Below are 24,027 nucleotides of genomic sequence, written 5' to 3' on the forward strand. Positions count from 1 at the left end.
TTCAGAAGAACAAAATGGGATTTACTTTGGTGTATCATTATCCCTGGTGGATTTGTAATTAAGGGTGCTGTAGGAAAAATATAGAATATACTGGTATATTAGGCAAATCCAAATTATTAGACAATTTTTCATTTCCACAAATGAAAAGATTAAAAAATTGTATTTTGGGGCATCTTAGGCAGGGCTTTTAATTGTCTGTAACTCAGAGGAAGGAGTATCTTGGGAGTAAGGCTAAGGAGTTTGTGTTACTTTCTGAAGACAGTAAGGAATCACTGAAAATTCTTAATCAGGAGAATAGTGTTATAAAGACAGTGTCTTAGCAAAATTAATCTGTTAGCAATGAATGCAAGTATTCTGACCATCAAAAGCTTGGAGCCCAGTAGCCGGGTAGAAAACATCTTTTCTGGTAACCCAATACCAAGACTGACCATAAGAGACTGAAGTGGTAGTGGTGGGGAGGTGGGGCAGAAATAATATCTAGTAGATGCTTATGTGTGTTAGATGCCATGCTAACTCTCTCTGTCAGTCCTCATAGTGACCATGAAAAGCAGGTATAGACATCCCATCTCGCAGAAGAGAGAACCAAGGCTAGGAAGGTCACATGTCATTACCAAATAGCTGCTAAATGGCCGGGAAGGAAAGCGAACCCAGTTAGACTCCAAGTCTTGTATGCTTGTCCCACTTTGTCCACTTAGCCCTGCCCACAGGCACAATGGGAACGCTAAGATAGACTCAGGGTTTAGAGAACTAGGCAGGTCTAGGGAAGTGAACATGTGTCTGAGTAGACAAGGCAGAGAAGGAGTCTCAGAGGGCTCTGAACTCTTGTGCTTGGGAGACTTCCTGGGAGCATACTACAGAATAGGAAAATCAGGAGGGAAGCTGGTGGTAGAGAAGATAGTGTTAAGTTTTAGAGGCATCAAATGAATTTGGTAGCAACATGAGACCAGGTTTAAATGAAAAGTCAGATAAAATTTTTAAAAAATCAGATACTTTAATTTTCTCTTCTGTGAATTATCTGTTCATAGATTTTGCCAATTTTATTGTATTGATGGAATTTTACTAGGCAGTGTTTAAGAACAATTTGTTTAGTGTAGGTGTTAATTCTTAATCTTTATTTATTTATTTATTTATTTTTTCCCATGAGCAGGCACCGGGAATCAAGCCCGGGTCTAGGTCATGGCGTGTGAAAAGCCACTGAGCCACCATGGCCCGACCAATTCTTTTTCTTTTATATTCATTTATTCCTAACCTATAATTTTCTGGTTTACTTCATTTAATGGTAAAGCTCACCATTCCAAAGTTTTTCATTTTGATATGATCATATGACTATCATTTATTGTTTCTGGTTTGTCTTGGTTAAAACAGTCCCTCTAATTCTAAGATTATACATATAGTCTTCTTGATTTTCACTCATTTAAATCATTAATATATGGACTTTATTTTTTAGATGGTATGAGATATAGGGATCCATTTTATTTTCTTCCAAATGAATAGCTACTTGTGTTAATATTATTTCTTAAATAATCCATCCACTTCCCACTGAATAGAACTATTGGTCATGTTAAAATTTCATATATGCCAGGATCTATTGCTGTGTTGTCTCTTCTGCTTCATTAGTCTATTGATGCACCATTAATGTCATGTTGATTTGAATATAGTGACTCAATAGCATATTCTCTTAGCTGTATTATTTTATATACATATTGTGCTGCTTTGAAAGGAAGTATGCCCCCTAAGAAAAGCCATGTTTTGATATAAATCCCATTTCTAAAAGGTAGAATCATCCCTATTCAATACTGTATATTTGAAACTGTAATGAGATCATCTCCCTGGTTGATGTGGTTTAGTCAAGAGTGGTTGTTAAATTGGATTAAGGGACAACATGTCTCCACCCATTTGGGTGGGTATTGATTGGTTTACTGGAGTCCTATAAAAGAGGAGAATGAGAGATTCAGAGAGATTCAGAGAGAGCAGAACGATGTAGCCATGAGATGCAGAGAGTCCACGAGCCAGCAACCTTTGGAGATGAAGAAGGGAAACGCCTCCCAGGGAGCTTCATGAAACCAGAAGCCAGGAGAGTAAGCTAGCAGATGATGCCGTGTCTGCCATATGCCCTTCCAGCTGAGAGAGAAGCCCTGACTGTTCGCCATGTGCCTTTCCAGATGAGAGAGAAACCCTGAACCTCATCAGCCCTCTTGAGCCAAGGTATCTTTCCCCGGATGCCTTTGATTGGACATTTCTATAGACTTGTTTTAATCGGGACATTTTCTCGGCCTTAGATCTGTAAACTAGCAACTCATTAAATTCCCCTTGTTAAAAGCCATTCCTTTTCTGGTATATTGCATTCTAGCAGCTAGCAAACTAGAACACATATATATATATGTATATATTATGTGTATATATATATATTTTTTCAGGCAGTTATTCTTCCATTTGAACTCTAAGATGTGTTATTTAACTCTAATACAAAAGGTCTGATAAGTACCTTGTAGAGTTTTTCTCTTTCCAATCTTTATACTTTTCTTACATATTCACAAGCATTTAAAATAATTTTATTAAATTCTAATTCCAACAGGAATTCTAACTGGAATTGCACTATATTTGTATACTTTGTTTTGGAGAATTGACATTTTTAGTAATGTCTTCTTATTATAAAACTCCTGTCATTCAAGAATATGGTTTGTCTTTCAATTTCTATAACTCTCATTTTATGTTTTTAAATAACATTTTATAGATTTATTCAAATGTATTTGCCATTTTTATTAAATCTATTATTAAGTACCTTGTCATTCTTGTGTCTACTGTTTATGGGCTATTTTTCCTGTTTCAGTTTCTCATTATTTGTTTATAGAATAGAGGAAACCTATTGATTTTTGTATGTTTGTCTTCTATCTACCCACTTTACAAAATTCTCATATTCTAGTGGTTTTTATTAGTGTCTCTTGGATTTTCTAGTTATAAAATTATATCACCAATCTCTCTTCTGAAGGGAGAGATTTCTTGGCTTTTTCTCTTGAATTTAATGTCTTATTAAATTCATCTGAACCTCAATAAAAATGGGCCAATGAGCATTCATACCTAGTTACTGATTTTAATTGAAATTGGTATTATGTCACTTGGAATTGTAGTTGATGGCTTTTTTGGAGTAAAGATTATGTATTTTTAATTAATACTTTTATTTCTAGTCATATTTTTCTTACGTACTTTATTTAAAATGCTTTTGAATTTGGTAAATGCCTTTCCTCCATCTATTGATCTAATAGTGTATTTTTCTCCTTTAATCAACTGGTAAAATGGATTAGTGTTGATGAATTTCCAGGTACTGAGTTTGCTTTCATGGAATAAACTCAACATTATTTTTTTATATAGTGTTTTCTATAGGCTTATAGTTTATTTATAAGTTTAGCATCTATATTCATAAGTGAGATTGGTCTATCAATTCTTTTATTTGGGAGTTGTCTTGGTCAGGTTCATGTGTCAACTTGTCCAAGTGGTGGTACCTGTTTGTCTGGTTGGGCAAGTGCTAGCCTGTCTGTTGCAATGAGGACATTTCATAGAATTAAATCATGATCACGTCAGCTGCATCCACAGCTGAGTCCATTTGTAATTAGCCAAGGGGAGTGTCTTCTGCAATGAGTGATTCTCAATCTAATCACTGGAAGCCTTTTAAGGAGGATTCAGAAGAGACAGTCTCTCTTCCTGCTTTGGCTGGCGAGCCTCTCCTGTGGAGTTCATCCAGACCCTCCATCGGAATTGTCAGCTTCACAGCCTGCCCTGTGGATTTTGGATTCCATGTTCCTGCGGTCACATGAGACGCTTTTATAAATTTTATATTTGCGAGTGTTCCCTGTTGATTCTGTTTCTCTAGAGAACCCTAACTAATACAAGAGGCATTAATTCTATCAGAGTTTAGTGTTAAAATTAAGTAAACTTTATGAAATATATATGTTAAATGACATTGGATTATCTTTTTTTTAAAAATTAGATAAAACTTGACTATGAACTCAGAATCTTTAGGTGAAATTCTATTATGAAGGCATCTGATTCCGGTGCTCCTTTCAATGGTAGACATTTCATTATTGCATATTTTCTGTGGTAATTTGACTATTTAAAATTTCACTTGTTTAGGGTCAGTTTTGATTATATTTTGCCAGGAAACTATCTGCTCTCTCTAAGATTTCAAAACTGTAGCCTAAGACTGGCATGTAATATTCTCTTATTGTTTAAAAAAAATCTCTTCTTTATCCATGATTATGCCTGAAATCTGATTTTTAATTTTGCCTATTTTTGTTTTATCTTTTATTATTAGCCAGGCTTACAGGGCCTTTATTTTGTTGTTTACAGAACAATGATGTATTGTGGTGTAGTATATTTGTTACAGTTGATGAAAACACATTTTTATAATTGCACTATTAACTGTAGTTCATGGTTTAACTTAAGATTCACTGTGCTGTGCAGTTCCATGGATTTTTTTAAAAATGTTTATTCTAGTAATATATTCAAACTAAAATTTCCCCTTTCTATTACATTCAAATATATAATTCAGTGCTATTAATTGTTCACAATATTGTGCTACCATCATTATCATTCATTATGAAAACTTTTCCATCATCCCAAATAGGAACTCTGTACATTTTAAGCCTTAATTTCCCATAGCCTAACCCTCCCCTGTCCCCTGTTAGCCTATATTTTAGCTTCTATGAGTTTGCTTACTCTAATTATTTCATATCAATGAAATCATACAATATTTATCCTTTTCTGTCTGGCTTATTTCACTCAACTTGATGTCTTCTAGGATCATCCATGTTGACACATATATCAGGACTTCATTCCTTTTTATGGCTAAATAGTATTCCATTGTGTATATACCACATTTTTTTTCTATCCAGTCATCAGTTGACAGACACTTGGGTTGCTTCCATCTTTTTGGCAGTTGTAAATAATGCTGCTATGACCATTGGAATGCAAATATCTGTTTGGGTCCCTGCTTTCAATTCTTTTGAGTATATACCTAGCAGTGGGATTGAAGGGTCATATGTTAATTCTATACTTAACTTTCTGGGGATGTGCCACACTGTGGCTATACCATTTTACATTCCTACTAATAATAAATGAGTTTTCTATTTCTCCATATTCTCTTCAACACTTGTGATTTTCCATTTTTTTAATCATGGCTCTTCTAGTGGGTGTGAAATGCTATCTCTATGGTTTTAATTTGCATTTCCCTGATGGCTAATGATGTTGAGCATCTTTTCATGTGCTTTTTGGCTGTTTGTGTACTTCTTTGAAGAAATTTGCATTCAAGTCTTTTGACCATTTTAAAATTGGGTTGTTTTCTTTTTGTTGTTGAGTTGTAGGATTTCTTTATGTATTCTGGATATTAAGCTCTTATTAGATATGTGATTTCCAAATATTTTCTCCCATTGCGTAGGTAATTTTACTTTCATGATAAAGTCCTTTGAGAAACAAAAATTTTAAATTTTGATAAAGTCCCAGTTATCTATTTTTTTCTTTTGCTGCTTGTGCTTTGGGTGTAAAGTCTAAAAAATGTTACCCAACACAAGGTCCTAAAGATGCTTTCCTGTATTTTCTTTGAAAAGTTTTATAGTTCTGCCTCTTATATTTAGGCCTTTGATCCATTTTGAGTTGATTTTTGCATATAGTGTGAGGTAGTGGTCCACCTTCATTCTTTTGCAAATGGAGATCCAATTTCCCAACACCACTTGTTGAAGAGACCATTCTTTCCCAAATGAGTGGTTTTGCCCCATTGTCGGAAATCAGCTGGCCATAAATGTGAGGGTCTGTTTCTGAGCTCTTGGTTCACTTCCATTGGTCTATATGTCTGTCCTTGTGCTAGTATCATGCTGCTTTTATTATCTCTACCTTTTCATTGCACCATCCTCCTCAGGATCTTGAGATAAATTTTATACCTTATCTTTGTTCAATATTTTAAAAATCCTATGGATGCTGTCCCTTGCCTAATTTCCTAAATTTCCTGTTTTCTTTCTTTCCCTCATTCTATACTTTTGGCCTTACCTACCACAACTCAAGCCCTTCTCTTTCCTGCCTGTTCAGACAGCTGTTAACCAATTTATTAGGTCATATTCAGCAATATTAGCTAGAAAGCTACCATATTATTAATACTAGACTTGATTGGGAACACACGTGGTAGACATTTTGACTTCTGTGTCATACATAGCATCAATACTAAGTATAATATATACTCAGGGCAATTCTGACTAGGTAGGGGAAGGAACTTTAATCTGCCTCTTCCCTAATACCTACACAGACTCACTCTGGCTATGCACTCAAACTGTCACCCTGTCACACATGGCTGGACATACCCTGGCATAGAACATACTTGCTGTTTATAGACATTGGCAGATAATCCACCTTTACAGGGCCAACCATATGAGCAATAGTGAAACTGTCTGAATGACGCTCACTTCTTGCCAGCAGCCTCTGTCTCCCACTAGCCCGCTGTCCTTACATCATTAAAAGAAATTCCTGAGTCCAGGTATCTTTCCTACGACTGTCTAAATAGTAGCTAACAATCATGGAACACTTACCATATGTCAGATGCACTGCAGCCACAGAATACCCCTCACAGTCACTCTCCTGGGCTAGGACCTTTTATTATTTCCAGTTAAAAATGAGGTTTCTGAGTCTTAGAGGAATTAGTCATTCGACCAAGGGCACGCAGTTAATCAGCAGAACAGGAAGTTTGAGTCCAGAACTGTGCTGCCAATGCTTGAGCTCTTATCCACCGAACTCTGCTGCCTGTGAGCTTCAGAGCATATGTGTTATTATCATTAATTTATACTTCAGGGAGAGCTCGTGTACCAAACTCCTTCCAGCTTAGCTGGTGGTAAAACATCTGGAACAGGCAGAAGAAGTCCCAAGGACAGTAGATACCTGATCATGGGTTATAAAAAGGGTATGTTACATATTCAGAGAACACTATGATTCCATGTTAGGTTACTTTGATATGTTTTTGGTTTGCTATTACTAAGGCAGGTTCACTATTGTTTAGGAAATTCCAAAATTTAGAACTATTATAAACATTTGCTGTGTATCCTTCCAAGATTTTTTTGTGAATATCTGTTTTAAAAAAATAGGATAATAGAATTTGTGATCTCCTCTCCCTCCCATTTAGTCTCTCATGAACATCTTTCCATGTAAAAAATATTCATAGTACTCCATTGTTGAATGAACCATAAATTATTTAATCAGATCCCATTGATGGACAGTTACTTTTACTTTTTATTCCATTTAAATGATATTGTGATAAATATCCTCACATCTTTTCACACATCTGTGAGGATTACCTTAGGATATAGTCAGTCTTAAACTTATAAAATTCATTTTTTCTTGTTACTTTTAAATTATGTAGTTGTGTAACATAATTTTTTTTAAGAATACAGTTAACACCTAGTGGTTTCATAGCATGAAAGCACTCTTTTGAAGAATTCTTGCTCTTTGCCTATTTTATTGCCATGACAGTACAACAAGGAGAAAAAGTCAGAGAGAAGAATCAGAACTCTAGGTAACTGTGATATACTTCACCCCCCTTCACAGTTTACATGGAATTAGTCCTGTGAACAGAAATCTTTGTTCATATTCTGATCATGACACACATCAATTTATTTTAAAGTTCTTGGTTATGTGGTTAATATAATTCTATTGGCAAATATGTTAAATATTTTTAGATCTAAACTTTTCTGCCTTCCATTTATTCATTTACTTTATTAAACCAAAATCTTTTTCTTTTTTAATCCCATAAATTTTTCAGCTTATGTTTTGTTCCATTCATTATAGTTCCCTGTTTCTTCCCACTTATTTCACTTTAGACTGTTCCTACCCATTACTGGTATTTTTCAGTATTGTCAATTTTTCAGATTGAAAAATCTCACTATGAACTATACATACATGTAATTGTGTAAATTTATTCATTTATACATTCTCAGAAAACAGAGTACTGTTGTAAAGCATTCAGAACATTCTAAATCCATTGTGATTGTTCTTGTGAGATAAACAAAATACTATCTTCATTTTATCAGTTGAGAGATTAGCAAAAGAGTGGCTAAATGACTTATCCATGGTAAAAAAAGACTAGAATTTAAGATTCCTGTTTTATCCATTCATCATTTGTTTATAAGCCCCCATAAGTATCAATTGTTGCATTTTATATTCGATTGGTTTAATGTTCAGAATAAAAAGAGATGCTTAGAGACATTTTTTTTTTTGCATTATCCATTCCAAAGTGAAAGTCTTGGCCTGTAGTGTTAGGATATAATTCATTTTCAAATTTTAAATATATTCTGATTATCTCCTTAGCTTGATCTACCCCTTACCCTTCTTCCACACATCCATCCAAATAATATTCTGATTTTAATATATCTACATCAGAACTAAATTGCAACTTTTTAGCTCTACATTCACACCTGCTCTGGCATCTGATTTATGAAAATCTCCAAACGTTATTTCAGTCCCTCTGGCATTATGCAAAAAAAAATGTTAAATGTACTTCAAGAATACTTGTTTTAAAATAGATTTGAATCAGACCTCTGAAATATAAACTCTAAAATGAAATGAATTTTCCAAGTGGCTGTATCACCATCCAAGCTTTGTAGAATATTTGCTAAGGTTAAAATATGTTAATTTGCAATTGACATAGTTAAATACTCATTAAAGAACTTTCTTCTCTTATTAGTATATATTTTTACACCTGTAAAGGCTTTCTCTGTGAATACTCTTTAAAAAAATTAAATGAGGTATTACTTTGCAAAGGGCTAAAGAGCTCATCAAGCTTGTGGTACAATAATGTATACATATAACTAATATATGAAGGCAGCAGACTGATTGGGTTCTTTCAGATCAGTTACCTGCAGTCAGAAATCTCAGAATTACAACCAAATAATTAATCAACTAAATATCTTCCTAAATAAAATCTTTTACAATGGTGAAAAATAAATTTGGATTTAATTCAAAGAAGTTACTGAGATGTTACTAAAATTATTTCTCATTGACCACAGACAAATGAGGCCCTTGGTTATAATTTCTCTAAGACAAGGGAATATATCTTATTCATGTTTTTTATGCTGAATCGACCATGGTGCCTAGTTATACAGAGTAGATACTCAATAAGTGTCTGTTGAAATAAAATAACATATTTATAAGAAAGTTTTATTTTAAGACCAAGTTACATATCAGATGATATCACTGAAAATTGTAAAACTGTTTCTGTTCTATGTAGTTTAATCTTAGATATGTAAATTTAAACATTCATTTGCAGGCACTCTTTCTAATGTCTGCAAAAATTGATTTGTTCTTTCAACAATTATTTGTTTTAAGTACCTTCAAAGCCTCAGGCACTAAGAATCTAACAGATAAGATTCCTGCTCTCATTTAGTTTATATTCTAGTAAGTTTGCAATATAGGACTAAATGAGTGTAAAGGACTTAGAATAGTGCCTGGCACATAGTAAGTTCTTGACACTTATTAGCTATGATGATGATGGAAGATGTATATAGATGATATTCAAAGCCATGAGACTGAATGAAATCACCCAGGGAGAAAATGAGACCACCCAGGGAGAAAAAGATAGAGAAGAGGGCTAAGTAAGAACTGAGCCCCTGGGTCTCCCCACCATTTAAAATTGATCAAAGATTGAGAATCATCTGTGGAGACTTAGAAGCAGTAGCCAATGAGGTAGGAGGAAAAAGTAGAGCATAGTGTAATGGAAACAAGAGGAAAGAGTGTTTCAAGGAGGGAGTAATCAACTGTGTCAAATGCTGTTTTAAAGGCAACTTAGATAAGAACAGTTAAATGTTGGAATTGCTAAAGTAGAGTCATTGATGACTTTGAAAAGAGCTACTGTTGTGGATTTAGTGAAGAAGAAAGCTCGATTATATGGACAGAAAGACTGACGAAAAGACAAATCATAAAAGGGGAAACATGAATGGCTAAGAAGTATAAGATGAGATGCTCAGCCTCAGCAGCAAGAAGAGTCCTGAAAATTAAGACAGTGACACACCACTTTGACCCACTGGATTGACAAAAAAAAAACAAACAAACAAAGACTGTTTCTAATGAGTATTAGGAAATCAGGACCATCATACAATGAACTGGAAATGTAAGCTGGTGCTTCCATTTTGGGAACCATTTGGCACTATTTAAGTATGGTTATACCTGGGACCCCATGAATCCACTTTGGGAACATACTACAGAAAAACTCTACCATAAACATACAAGAAGACATGTATAAAAAAATTTATTGTCGGGATGCTCACATGGAAAAATAAAGAAATGTGACCCCGCCTTACAGCATACACACACAAAAAAAGCTATCATAATATTATTTGTGGTGACAGAAAGTTGCAGGAAAAGTAGGTTCCATTGCTATAGGAAAAGTAAAATGTGCTATATGCACAAGATGAAATACTGTATAGCAATTAAAAAGTAATGAATCATCTCTATATCTAGCTACATGGATAGATCTCAAAAACAATGTTGAGTGTAAAGATAAGCATTAGAATGAGATTTATAGCATAACACCATTTTGTAAATTTTTAAACAACTGCAAAAGGTATGTTCACATATATGAGGCAGATTAGTAGGCATACCTTAAATTCACAAGCGTGGGCACCTTCTAGAATGGATGGTTCCCAAATCCAAATAAATATGTCTTAAAAAACAAAACAAAGCCCTCCTTCTTAGTACATCCTCTCTGCTACAATTGAATTTTTCTACTCTTCATTCATGGAATCAAATGAGTTGTCTTTAATTTCTAATTCAACCTCATTCCCACCCTGCTCCTTCCAGTTCTCTCCCTCTTGTTTTTTTTTTTTTTACTCCGGAACCTTAGGCACCCAGATTAGACTCCTTAGTTCAGAATGTGCTATCATGGCTACAAAATATTTCAAGCACCAAGAAATATGGTGAATTATATAACAAGTATGTGTGAACCTATCATCCATATTTCAAATTGTTAACGTTTTGCCATATTTACCATATAGATATTTTTAAGAAAAAAGGACAGTTGAAATCCCAATCTTAATTCCTCCCTATTCAACGATAACCAATGGGAACTCCAGGGTCAAAGAAGAGATGAGATTCAGAGCAGAAGTGTAGGAGAGGCCTTTTTAACATCACTATCAATAATAATAGCTGGCATTTATGTAGTGCTCCCTAAATGATTTCCATGCTTTACAAATACTGAGTAATTTATTTTTCAAACTGTCCTATGTAGTAGTTACTGTTTATAGATCAGGAAGCAGAATTGCTGAGTCACACAGCTAGTGAGTAGCTGAGATAGGATTTTAAATTAGGCAGGGCTTTAGAGTTTGCACACTATACAGTCCATCCTGCTTTACACAGGAGTGTGTTAAAAGAGTGTTGATGTTTATTGTGACAGTATTCACAATTTGCAATGAATGGAGATGGCCTAAGGGTATATCAACTGATGAAAAGAAGGGCCAACTGTGGTATAGGCACTTACAATGGAATATTGAATGGCTGCAAGAAGGAATAAAGTTGTGAGGCATGCAACTATGTGTGACATGTGCAACTCAGAGCTAGAGTTCTGCAGCTATGAAAGTCAGTATTACCACATAGAGCAACTGTTTAAAAAACTGAAAGAAATCAGACTTCAACTAGAGATATGAATGAAGCTGATCTGGTTAGAACTAAAATAAGTCTTTCTTTTTCCTTCAGTTATCTATAGCATTGATTTTTTCTGGGGGGTGGGGAGGTTCATAGACCAGGAATTGAACGTGGGTCTCCCACAAGGCAGGTGAGAATTCTACCACTGAACTACCCTTGCACCACCCCTCTATCATTACTTTTTAAAATCAGACTTCAAATTCTAATTTTAAAAGGTTTCCTCCTGGCAGGGCAAAATGGTGGCTTAGTGAGGTATGAAATTTAGTTCATCTTCAAGAGCAGCTATATAAATAGCCAGGGACAGTACAGAATAGCTGTTGGGGTTACATCACTGACCAGACACACAGCATACACCAGTCAGGACCAAGTGGACTGGCTGAGATCCCACATAGAACTATAAGTCCCCCAAGCTGCCGAAGCTGGCACTCCTCCCCCATGGGCATGGTGGACTGATTCTCCGAGGGAAAAGGAAACATAGCAGCAAGGGCTTAGCTCAACCAAGCTCCAATTTCAGAATTAACAAATTCTGACTACTGAAAATAGGCCCCCAGCACAGATAAACCTGGAATAACCACTAAGGGTACTAGGAGTATTTGCCCTGGTGGCGGGGGTGTGGGGAGCATGGCTGATGGGGAAAAAAACAGGCTTTTGAGTTGGATAACACAAAATACTGGAAAAGGAAAGGCAGCACATAGAGTCTGGAGACACATAGAGCCATGTAGTAACTTAAGCACTTGATTGACAAAACTGATGAGCAGGGGTCTGCCTCTGAGAAGTCTTTTTTGTTGTTGTTGTTTTTTTCTACTCCCTAACAGCTTTATTAGATAAAACTGGAAGCCCTCTCAGGCTCCAGCATTGTCCCAGGCAAGGGCTGGAACTAAGCTTGTCTGAGAGCAAAGTAACTAGTCAGGTTAAAGGAGTTAATTCCCTAAAGATTGTATCTTTCCAAGAGGAAGGTGGGGCCTATCACAAGTGGAGTCCCTTCTTCAAGGAATTCAGGTCCCAGGGACTGGAAAACTGAAGCAATTAATGCCAACCTATAGCACTACCTCTGTCTCAACCACACACCCAGCAGGGAGAGTCTGCTGAAATTAAAGGCACCACATTAACTCTATGCTGGTGGGAAGCCATGGGCAGACAAGCGCTACATTCTGGGCGAGATAGGAAAAGCACAATCTAGAGGCTTCATAGAAAGGTCTGCTGCGTCTCACCTTCAGGGAAAACTGATGCCGGTGATGCTTTCCTCCTGGGATGTGGACCTGCTGGGTTTGGAAAAATCTGACTGAGGTCTGTAATATCTGAGGAATCCCTCCTCAAAAAAAAAGAAAGTAAAAGACTCCATATAGGCAGGGCAAGAAAGAGAAAAGCAAGAACTGAAAAATTCTGATCAGTTAAACAGAACCTATGCCAGAGGTCTAAAATAAGTTGAACTGAATGTCAAAGAACAGATGGAGAACAAAGCCATCCAGCAAGAAAATCCTAGGTAAAAGATTGAAAACAATCTCCAGAATAAACTAATTGAGGAAATCAAATGCTTAGATGCTACCAAAAACTAATGAGTCATACTAGGAAAATCTAAGTTACGGGCCCAGTCAAGGGAACAAATCAACAATTCAAATGAGATACAGGAGTTGAAACAACTAATTCAGGATGTTAAAACAGACATGGAAAATCTCATTAAAAATTAAATCAACAAGTTGAGGGACGATATAAAGAAGACATTGGGTGAACAAAAAGAAGAACTCAAAAGTTTGAAAAAACAAATCACAGAACTTATGGGCATGAAAGCACAACAAAAGAGATGGAAAAAACAATGGAAACTTACAACAATTGATTTGAAGAGGCCAAAGAAAAGATTAGTGAACTAAAGACCTGGACATCTGAAATCTGACACACAAAAGAAAATACAGGGAAAAGAATGGAAAAGTATGAATAGGATATCAGGGAATTGAATGTCAACATGAAGTGCATGAATATACATGTTGTGGGTGTCTCAGAAAGACAATAGAAGGGAAATGGAGAAAGACTAATTGAGGAAATAATCACTGAAAATTTCCCATCTGTTATGAAACACATAAAATTACAGATTCAAGAAGTACATTATATCCCAAGCAGAATAGATCCAAATAGACATAGTCCAAGACACTTACTAATCATATTGTCAGATGTCAAAAAGAAAGATAGAATTTTGAAGGTAGCAAGAGAAAAGTAATCCATCACATACAAGGGAAGCCCAATAAGACTATGTGTGGATTTCTCAGGAGAAACTGTGGAGGCAAGAAGGCGGTAGTATGATATATTTAAGATTCTAAAAGAAAAACTGCCAACCAAGAATTCTATATACAGCAAAATTGTCCTTCAAAAAATGAGGGGAGATTAAAATATTTTCAGACAAACAATCACTGAGAGAATTTGTGACTAAGACCAGCTCTGCAAGAAATATTAAAGGGAGCACTATAGGCATATAGGAAAAGGCAGGTCAGAGAGGTCTGGAGAAGAGTGTAGAAATGAAGACTATCAGTAAAGGTAAAAAGAGAAAAAAGTTAGATATGACATATAAACTCCAAAAGAAAAACTTATAGAAGAAAATACTGACTTTACAGAATAACATTAAATGTTAATGGATTAAACTCTCCAATCAAAAGACATAGACTTGCAGAATGGATTAAAAAACAGGACCCATCTATATGCGCCTGTATATCCTATACAGGAGTCTCATTTTAGACCCAAGGACAAAAAGAGGTTGAAAGTGAAAGGTTGAGAAAATATATTCCATGCATATAAAATCAGAAAAGAGCAGGAGTAGCTATACTAATATCTGACAAATGAGACTTCAAATATAAAACAATTAAAAGAGACATAGAAGGATACTATGTATTAATAAAAGGAATAATTCAGAACAAGACCCAACATTCATAACTATTTATGCACTGAGCCAGAGTGCTCCAAAGTATATGAGGCAAACTCTGACAGCAATGAAGGGAGAAATAGATACCTCTACCATAATAGTTGGAAACTTCAGTTCCCCGCTCTCATCAAGGATTAGAACATCTAGGAAGAGAATCAATAAAGAGAGAGAATTTGAAGAATACAATTAATGATCTACACTTACCAGACATTTAGAGAGCATTATACCCCATAGCAGCCGAATACACATTTTTCTCAAGTGCTCATGGATCATTCTCAAGGTTAGATCATATACTGGGTCACAAAGCAAGTATCAATAAGTTTTAAAAGATTGAAATCATGCAAAACACTTTCTCAGATCATAATGAAATGAAGTTGAAAATCAGTAACAGGCAGAGAGAGCCAAAAATACATAAATATATGGGGGCTCCACAATATACTCTTAAACAACCAATGGATCAAAGAAGAAATTAAATATCCTGAGGCAAGTGAAAATGAAAACACAGCATATCAAAATTTATCAGATGCAGCAAAGACAGTGTTAAGAGGGACATTTATTGCTTTAAATGCCTATATTAGAAAAAGAAGAAAGAGCAAAAACTGAGGAATTAACTGTTCATTTGGAAGAACTATAAAAAGAATAGCAAATTAACCCCAAAGCAAACAAAAAGGACATAAATAATGAAATTAGAGCAGAAATAAATGTAATTGATTAAAACAATTGAGAAAATCAACAAAACCAAAAGTTACTTCTTTGAGAAAATCAGTGAACTCTTGGGTAGCTTGACAGAAAAAAGGAAAAAAAAGAGAGAGAGAATGAAATAAATAAAATCAGAAATGGAAGAGGAGACATAACCACTGACCCCACAAAAATAAAGGTGGTAATGAGAGGATATTATGAGCAATTATATACAACATAGATGAAATGGACAACCTCCTAGAAAGGCATGAACAACCACCATTGACTCAAGAAGATATAGATGACTGCAACAAGCCAGTCACAACTAAAGAGATTGAATCAGTCATCAGGAAGCTCCCCAAAGTATTTATGTGACACCTGAGACTCAGAGTCAGAGCTGTGAAACTATGAACATCAGCAGTACTCCATGCAAAGATGGTTTAAAAAGTTGAAAAAATGATCAGACATCAACTAAAGATATGAATGAAGCTGATCTGGATAGGACTAAGGTATTTCAGAAGGCTGGGTAAAGGAGGATATCATCCATATATTAAAACCTCAACTTCTGTGTGAGACTAAAGGGAGAGATGTTTATTTGATTCATAATTTATATTTTGGGTAGTGCATTTCCTAATTTAACTTGTATGGTTAGTTTAGTTGAACACTATAAGTACTGGGAATCTTGAATAAGGCATGAGATTTTGTTGTTGTCCAGGTTAGTATGATATGCCCTGATAAATCCTAGTGTGATTTGGGCAGTGAATAAAGAAGTATTTGCAGGGTCCCCTTAGGAGAATGGGGAGAAAGGAGAAATATTAAACTTCCCTGTTAGGATAATTTCTGATACTCTCACAAGCGATGGGGGCAAACTAATCAATAGGCTGAGCCCACAGTCTTGGGGTTTGCCTATATGAAACTCATTCCTGCAAAGGATAGGCTAAGCCTACTTAAAATCAGGCCTAAGAGTCACCCCTAGAGAACCTCTTTTGTGGCTTAGATGTGGCCTCTCTCTCTAAGCCAACATGGCAAAGGAATCCATTACCCTCCCATCCTACATGGCATGTGACTCTCAGGGGTATGAGTCTCCATGGCAACGTGGGATAGAAATCCTAGGATGAGCTGGGACCTGGCATTAAGGGATTGAGGAAACCTTCTTGACCAAAAGGGGGAGGAGAGTAATGAGAAAAAATAAAGTGTCAGTGGCTGAGAGAGTTCAAACAGAGTTAAGAGGTTATCCTGGAGGTTACTGTTACACATTTTATAGATATCCCTGTTCAGTTTATGGTGTATTTTAGTGACTAAAGGGAAGTATCTGAAATTGTAGAACTGTGCTACAGTAGTCTTGTTTCTTGAAGATGATTGTATGAAAATATAACATTTACAGTGTGACTGTGTGATTGTGAAAACCTTGTGTTTGATGTTCCCTTTATCTGGGGTATGGACAGATGAGTAAAAAATATGGATAAAGAGGGTATGAGGGTAGTTCAGTGGTAGAATTCCCACCTGCCATGCAGGAGACCTGGATTCAATTCCTGGCCCAGTCATTCCCCAAAACAAGCAAAGAAACAAATGAAAAACCAAACAAAAACAAAAAATTCAATAAATGTGCTGGAATAAGGGGATACTCAAATGGGAAAAGAATGAAATGTGACCCCTTCCATACAGCATACAAAGAAAAAATAATATAGATAAAAAAAATAAATAACACGGGTAACAAAGGTTAAAATATATTGGGTAGATAAAAATGCCAGTGGTCTGTGAGAGGGAGGAGTAAGGGGTATGGTATGTGGGTGTTTTTTCTCTTTTCTTTTTATTTCTTTTTCTGGAGTGATGCAAATGTTCTAAAAAATGATCATGGTGATGAATATACAACTATGTGATGATATTGTGAACCATTGATTGTATACTAAGTATGAAATATTTATATGTTAAGAATGTTTGTATTTGTATGTTGTTTTGTCAATAAAAATATAAAAAAAACAAGGAGGAGACATAATTCTCAACAAGTCATGAGCCTTTCCCTGTACAATTCATATCCTAATTTCTGCATCTATAAATTAAAGATAATGTCACAGGTATTCTATGTGAATCTTCTAAGGATATTTTATTGAAATGCCAAGAGCTTCAAAGGTATTTAACAAAATAACTTCACTAAAAAATGAATAAGCAATAAAATTCTGATTAACTGCAATGATGGAACAATGATGGTAAGACTATTTAAATGATATTTACTATTACTTGAGAGTAATAGACTTCATTTCTAATTTTAAGATATATTGCTAAAAATATCTCAAAAGGATATTTTCTTTTCCTTTTCTTTCTTGAGTTACCATCTTAGTAGCTATAAAAGGGTAAATACAAGTAAATTCTTTTTTGAAATTTGAAAAGAAAAATAAAAATAAAAAAAAAGAAGCTCCCAAAAAAAGAAAAGTCCAGGACAAGATGGCTTCACATGTGAATTCTACCAAGCATTCAAGAAAGAATTAGTACTAACCCTGCTCAAACTCTTCAAAAAAATTGAAGAGGAAGGAAAGCTACCTAACTCCCTCTATGAAGCCAACATCACCCTAATACCAAAGCCAAACAAAGATAGTACAAGAAAAGAAGATTATACACCAATCTCCCTAATGAATATGGATGCAAAATCCTCAACAAAATTGCAAATTGAATCCAGCAGCACATTAAAAGAATTATATACCATAACCAAGTGGGATTTATTCCAGGTATGTAAGGGTGGTTCAATATAAGAAAATCAATTAATGTAATATGCCATATCAACAAATCAAAGCAGAAAAACCCAAGATCATCTCTATTTGTACATAAAAGGCATTTGAAAAAATTCAGCATCCTTTCTTGATGAAAACACTTCAAAGGATAGGAATAGAAGGGAACTAGCTCAGCATGATAAAGAGAATATATGAAAAAACCACAGTTAACATCATCCTCATTGGGGAAAGACTGAAAGATTTCCCTCTGAGATTAGAAAAAATGAGACAAGGATGTCCACTGTCACCATTGTTATTCAACATTGTGCTGTAAGTTCTAGCCAAAGAAATTAGATAAGAAAAAGAAATAAAACACATCCAAATTGGTAAGGAAGAAGTAAAACTCTCACTGCTTGCAGATGATATGATACTATAATCCTGAAAAAAATCTATAGCAAAGCTACCAGAGCTAATAAATGAGTACATCAAAGTGGCAAGGTACAAGATCAATACCCCAAGATGAGTAGTATTTCTATACACTAGTAAAGAGAAATCTGAGAAGAAAAATCAAGAAAACAAATTTCATTTACAATAGCAACCAAAATAATCAAATATTTAGGAATAAACTTAATTAAGGATATAAACCCTTATACATACAAACTACAAGAAATTTCTAAATGAAATCATGGAAGACCTAAATAAATGGAAGGGCATACCATGTTCATGGATTGGAAGACTAAATATAGTTAAGATGTCTGTTCTACCTAAATTGATTTATAGAGCCAGTGCAATACCAGTTAAAATCACCAAAACTTACTTTGAAGAACTAGAAAAACAAATAACTAAATTTATTTGGTGAGGAAGGGTGCCCATTATAGCTAAAGTTATCTTGAGAAAGAAAACTGAAATGGGAGGTCTCATACTACCTGATTTTAAAGCATATTATGAAGCTACAATGGTCAAAGCAGCATGGTACTGGCATAAAGATAGATATACTGACCAATGGAATCATTGGTGTTCAGATATAGATCCTTTCATCTATGGACAACTGATCTTTGGAAAGGCAGTCAAGCCAACCCACCTGGGACACAGCAGCCTCTTCAATAAATGGTACTTGGAGAACTGGATATCCATATGCAAAAGAATGAAAGAGGATCCATATCTCATACCCTATACAAAAATTAACTTAAAATGGATCAAAGACTTAAATGTTAGAGCTAAGACTGTAAAACTTTTAGAAGAAAATCTAGTGAAATATCTTATAAAACTTGTAATAGGAGGTGGTTTCCTAGACCTTCTACCCAAAGCATGAGCATTAAAAAAAGAAAGAGATAAATGGATCTCCTCAAAATTAAACATTTTTGTGCATCAGAGAACTTTGTCAAGAAAGTAAAGGCAGCCTACACAATAGGAGATGATATTTGGAAACCACATTTCAGATAAGAGTTTAGTATCCAGAATATATAAAGAGATTCTTCACTCAACAACAAAAAGACAAAACCCAATTTAAAAAATGGGCAAAAGACATGAACAGACACTTCTCAGAAGAGGAAATACAAATGGTTAAAAAGCACATGAAAAGAGGCTCAACTTCACTGGCTATTAGGGCAATGCAGATAAAAACCACAATGACATATCATCTGACACCCACTAGAATGACCATTATCAAAAAAACAGAAAACGACTAGTGCTAGAGAGGATATGGAGACACAGGTACACTTATCCACTGTTGGTGGGAATGTAAAATGGTACAATTGCTGTGGAAAGCAGTTTGGTATTTCCTCAGAAAGCTAAGTATAGAATTAAAATATGATCCAGCAATCCATTACTAGGTATATATTCAGAGGACCTGAGAGCAAGGACACAAATGAACATTTGCACACCAGTGTTTCTGATTGCCAAGAGATAGAAACAGCCCAAATGTCCATCAACAGATGAGTTGCTAAACAAGCTGTGGTATATACATATGATGGAATATTTTGCAGCTGAAAGACAGACTAAAGTCATGAAGCATGTAACATGGATGAAACTTGAGGATATTATGCTGAGTGAAATTAGCCAGAAACAGAATGGAAAATACTGTATGGTCTCACTAATAGGAACTAACATAAATGAGTGAACTTGGAGAATTGAAGTTGAGAATACAGGTTATCAGGAGTTAGAAAGAGGGTAGCGATTGGGCAATTAGTGCTGAAGGAATAAAGATTGTGCTTCAAGACTGATTATAAAAATTCAGAAATGGATAGCACAGTACTATCTGACTGTAACACAGTAATATAAGTACACTGAATGAAGCTAAATGTGAGTATGGTTGAGGGAAAAGTCCTGGGGGCATGCATGAAACCAGAAGGAAAGATAGAAGATAAACACTGAGATGATATAACTTAGAAATGCCTATAGTAGACAATGATGGTGATTAAATATACCAAAAGAAAACATTTTTGCATGAGGAAGAACAAATGAATGTCAGTATTTCAGGGTGTTAAAAATAGATGGTATATGGGAAAAAGTACAGTCAATGCAAGCTAGGGTCTGTAGTCAACAATAACACTGTAATATGCTTCCACTGAATGTAACAAAGACATTATGCCAAAACTAAACAGGCAGGGGGAGGGGGGGCATGTTGAAAGGGTATGGATTTTTTCTGTAAGAAAAGGAAATTTCTTCATACAGATTATGATGGTAAAGGCATGTCAATACACTTGGATTGTATGATGTGTGAATAAAACTATTTAAAAATGAACAGAGAGAAGAGAGCTAGAGAACATGCAGAGAAAGAGACGTACCTAATCACTGTCAGTAGGGAAACAGAGGTGCAGCCCCTTGGAGGGCAGTGTGGGGGTTCCACAGGAGGCTAGGGGTGGGGTTGCCATATGATCCTGAAACTCCATTACTCAGTATATACGTGGAGAAACTGAGTGGGGGGACATGAATGGACATTTGCACACTGGTGTTTATGGAGCTGTGCTCATGATCCGCAATGGATGGAGCTGGCCTAAGGGTACAATAGCTGAGGAATGGAACTGGAAACTATGGTGTATACATACAAGGGACTACTGAATAGCTGCAGGAAGGAATCAAGTTGTGAGGCATGCAACTAGGTGTATGAACCTTAAGAACTGTATGTTGAATGAAATGTCAGAAACAAAAAAACAAAGATTACCATTCCTCAATCATATGGACTAACTATAATATAAAAACGTAGTGAACTGAAGTCGAGAACTTGGGTTATCAGGTTGGGATGTATTGTAAAGGGTCCTAGATTGTAAGCTCTTACAGCAGTCACACATATTCAGGAGGTGTTATTTCTAAATTCGGAGTTACTGAGCTGTTTGCTTATAACCTGGTTGTTCCCACAAACTTTGGGTATTTATATAACACCTGAGACTCAGAGTTAGAACTCTGAAGCCATGAAAGTCAGTAGTACCCCATACAGGAACTGTTTAAATAAGTTGAAAAAGTGCTCAGACTTTGTGTAGAGGTATGAATGAAGCTGATCTGGATAGGATTGCAGTAGATCAGAATACCAGGTAAAGGATATTATCATCCATATTTTAAAACTACAGTTTCCATGTCAGACTAAAGGGAGAGAAATTTATAGTTTGGGTAGTGCATTTCCTAGTTTAACTTGTATGGTCAGTTTAGTTGAACACCATAAGTATGTGGAATGTTGAATAGGGCCTGAGATTTTGTTGATTTTTCCAGGTTAGTACGATACCCTGATATATTGCAGGGTAATTTGGGTAGTGAATAAAGAACTATCTGCAAAGTCTCCTTTGGGGAATGGAGAGAAAGGAGAAAATATTCAGCTTCCCCATTTGGAGAATTTCTGATATTCTCGCAAGCAGTAGGGACAGCCAAATCAATAGGCCAAGCCCTCAGTCTTGGATTTTGCCCCTAAAAAACTTATTCTTGCAAAGAATAGGTTAAGACTATTTAAAATTAAGCCTGAGAGTCATGCCCAGAGAACCTCTTTAGTTGCTCAGATATGGCTTCTCTATCTCAGCCAACTCAGCAGGTGAACTTACTGCCCTTCCTCCTATGTGGGACATGACTCCTAGGGGTGTAAATCTCTCTGGCAACATGGGACAGAAATTGTGGGATGAGCCAGGACCTGGTATCAAGGGATTGAAAAAGCCTTCTTGACCAAAAGGGGGAAGAGACAAATGAGACAAAATAAAGTTTCAGTGGCTGAGAGATTTCAAATGGAGTTGAGAGTTTATCCTGGAGGTTATTCTTACACATTATATGGGTATCCCTTTTTAGTTTATGGTGTACTGGACTGGCTAGAGGGAAGTACGTGAAACTATTGAGCTGTGTCTTACAGACAATTGTATAATGATATAGCTTTTGCGTGTGACCATGTAATTGTGAAAACCTTGTGTCTGATACTCCTTTTATCCACGATATGGACAGATGAATAAAAAATAAAAGGATAAAAATAAATAAATAATGGGTGGGAGTAAAGGGTAAAATATTGGGTAGATTGAAATACGAGTTGAAAACAAAAAGGAGAGTTAAGGGGTATGGTATGTATGAGTTTTTTCTTATTTCTTCTTGTTTCTTTTTCTGGAGTGATGCAAATGTTCTAAAGAATGGTCGTGGTGATGAATCCACAACTATGTGATGATACTGTGAGCCACTGATTGTACACCATGTGTGGAATGTATGTGTGTGAAGATTTCTCAATAAAAATAGTAAAAAGAAAAAAAAAAGTGGATGAAATCATCAATGAAAATGTAGAAAGAGAAGAATATCCAGGATCATGGTGATTACACTTATGCTCAGGTGTTAAAAAATTAGATTGATAAATAAAAATATTAGAGAGGTAGGTAGGCATGTAGACAGGCAGACAGATAGGTAGATAAAAAGAAAGGAAGGAAGGAAGAAAAAATGGCGAATGTGGTAAAATAGGTGGATCTGTATTTCTGGGGGTGGATATAGGGGTATGTTGGGATTCTCTGTATGAGATTTGTATTATTTTTTAACTGTCCTATATGTTTTGAACCTATTTCAAAATAAAACATTTTAAAAAGTAAAGAAGTGGGTTAGAAAGGGTAGGAAGAGTTTTCTAAGCTACTGTAACCCATAATGACAGAAATTTGTAAATATAATTATCAATTCAAAAAAGAAAAAAATTCCCCCAGATCTCTGACTGCTAATTCTTTTGTACTTTTCCATCCTGCTACTTGAATCTGGAAGCTTTTCCTCCATATAGTACTTTGAATCAGATTTTTCAATTTTTGGTGCTTTCTTCATCCAGAAAATTTTAAACTTAAAGTATCTTTCAATTATAATTATTTTCTCAAACATTATACTAACTTACTATGCCCTCTAAGTGACTGTAAACTTTTATATCCTTCTATAAAATATCTGTCTAACTATGAGTGCCTTTTGTATTTGCAACTTCTAGAAACCTTGTGGAAAAAACAGGATTCTCTTAAATAACAGATTACCCCAGATCTGATAGCTGTGTAATGCTATCCAGCGAGCAGCTGGCTTCAGATGAAGAGAGGCTAAGAGCTCTTTTTTGTCTTATTCATTTAAAATCATTTGCTTCTTATTTAATATCTGCAAAGACCGCAGTCGCATCGTACTAGAATTTGCTGTTGTAAATTTTGGATTGTTTCCATGGGTTCCGCCTTACATCTGCATGGTGTTTAAAGCCAATGCTTCCTTTCTTTTTGTAGGCATTCAGGGCCTTTTGCCTCATAATCCAATGTCATGCTGAATGACAGAAAATTGAAGTTGAATTTATGTAACTATAGAGAAGGACTCTACAGAACAATACACTTATTTAAGAACTGTTTGCCTCAAAAACTGAAGGAGCTGTCTTGTGCAGGTGGCTAAGTCTCTCTGCTGCTTGTCCTGCCAGTATTCCTTTATTTATTAAGGACAGAAACTGGGCACTCTGCTTATGAAAGCAAAAGGACCCTACCAGTCTACAAGAACCTATAATAAACCAGTAGGACACTTAATGCCTCATTCTGAACAGCAAAGATATGTCTTTTTTTCCACAACCTTTAGGACTTTATTAGAGAAAATTTAACCAAAAAAAAAAGCAGCTGTGAA

General features: G+C 35.5%; 1 protein-coding gene across 13 annotated transcripts in view; it reads left to right on the forward strand.

Annotated features, from left to right (window-relative positions):
* Window positions 1-24,027, forward strand: part of LEKR1 (leucine, glutamate and lysine rich 1) — a 281,731-nt gene that overhangs the window by 129,950 nt on the left and 127,754 nt on the right. The gene's annotated exons all lie outside the window — the stretch shown is intronic.

This window comes from Tamandua tetradactyla, chromosome 5 (genome assembly GCF_023851605.1).
Source record: "Tamandua tetradactyla isolate mTamTet1 chromosome 5, mTamTet1.pri, whole genome shotgun sequence".
NCBI classification, from domain to species: domain Eukaryota; kingdom Metazoa; phylum Chordata; class Mammalia; order Pilosa; family Myrmecophagidae; genus Tamandua; species Tamandua tetradactyla.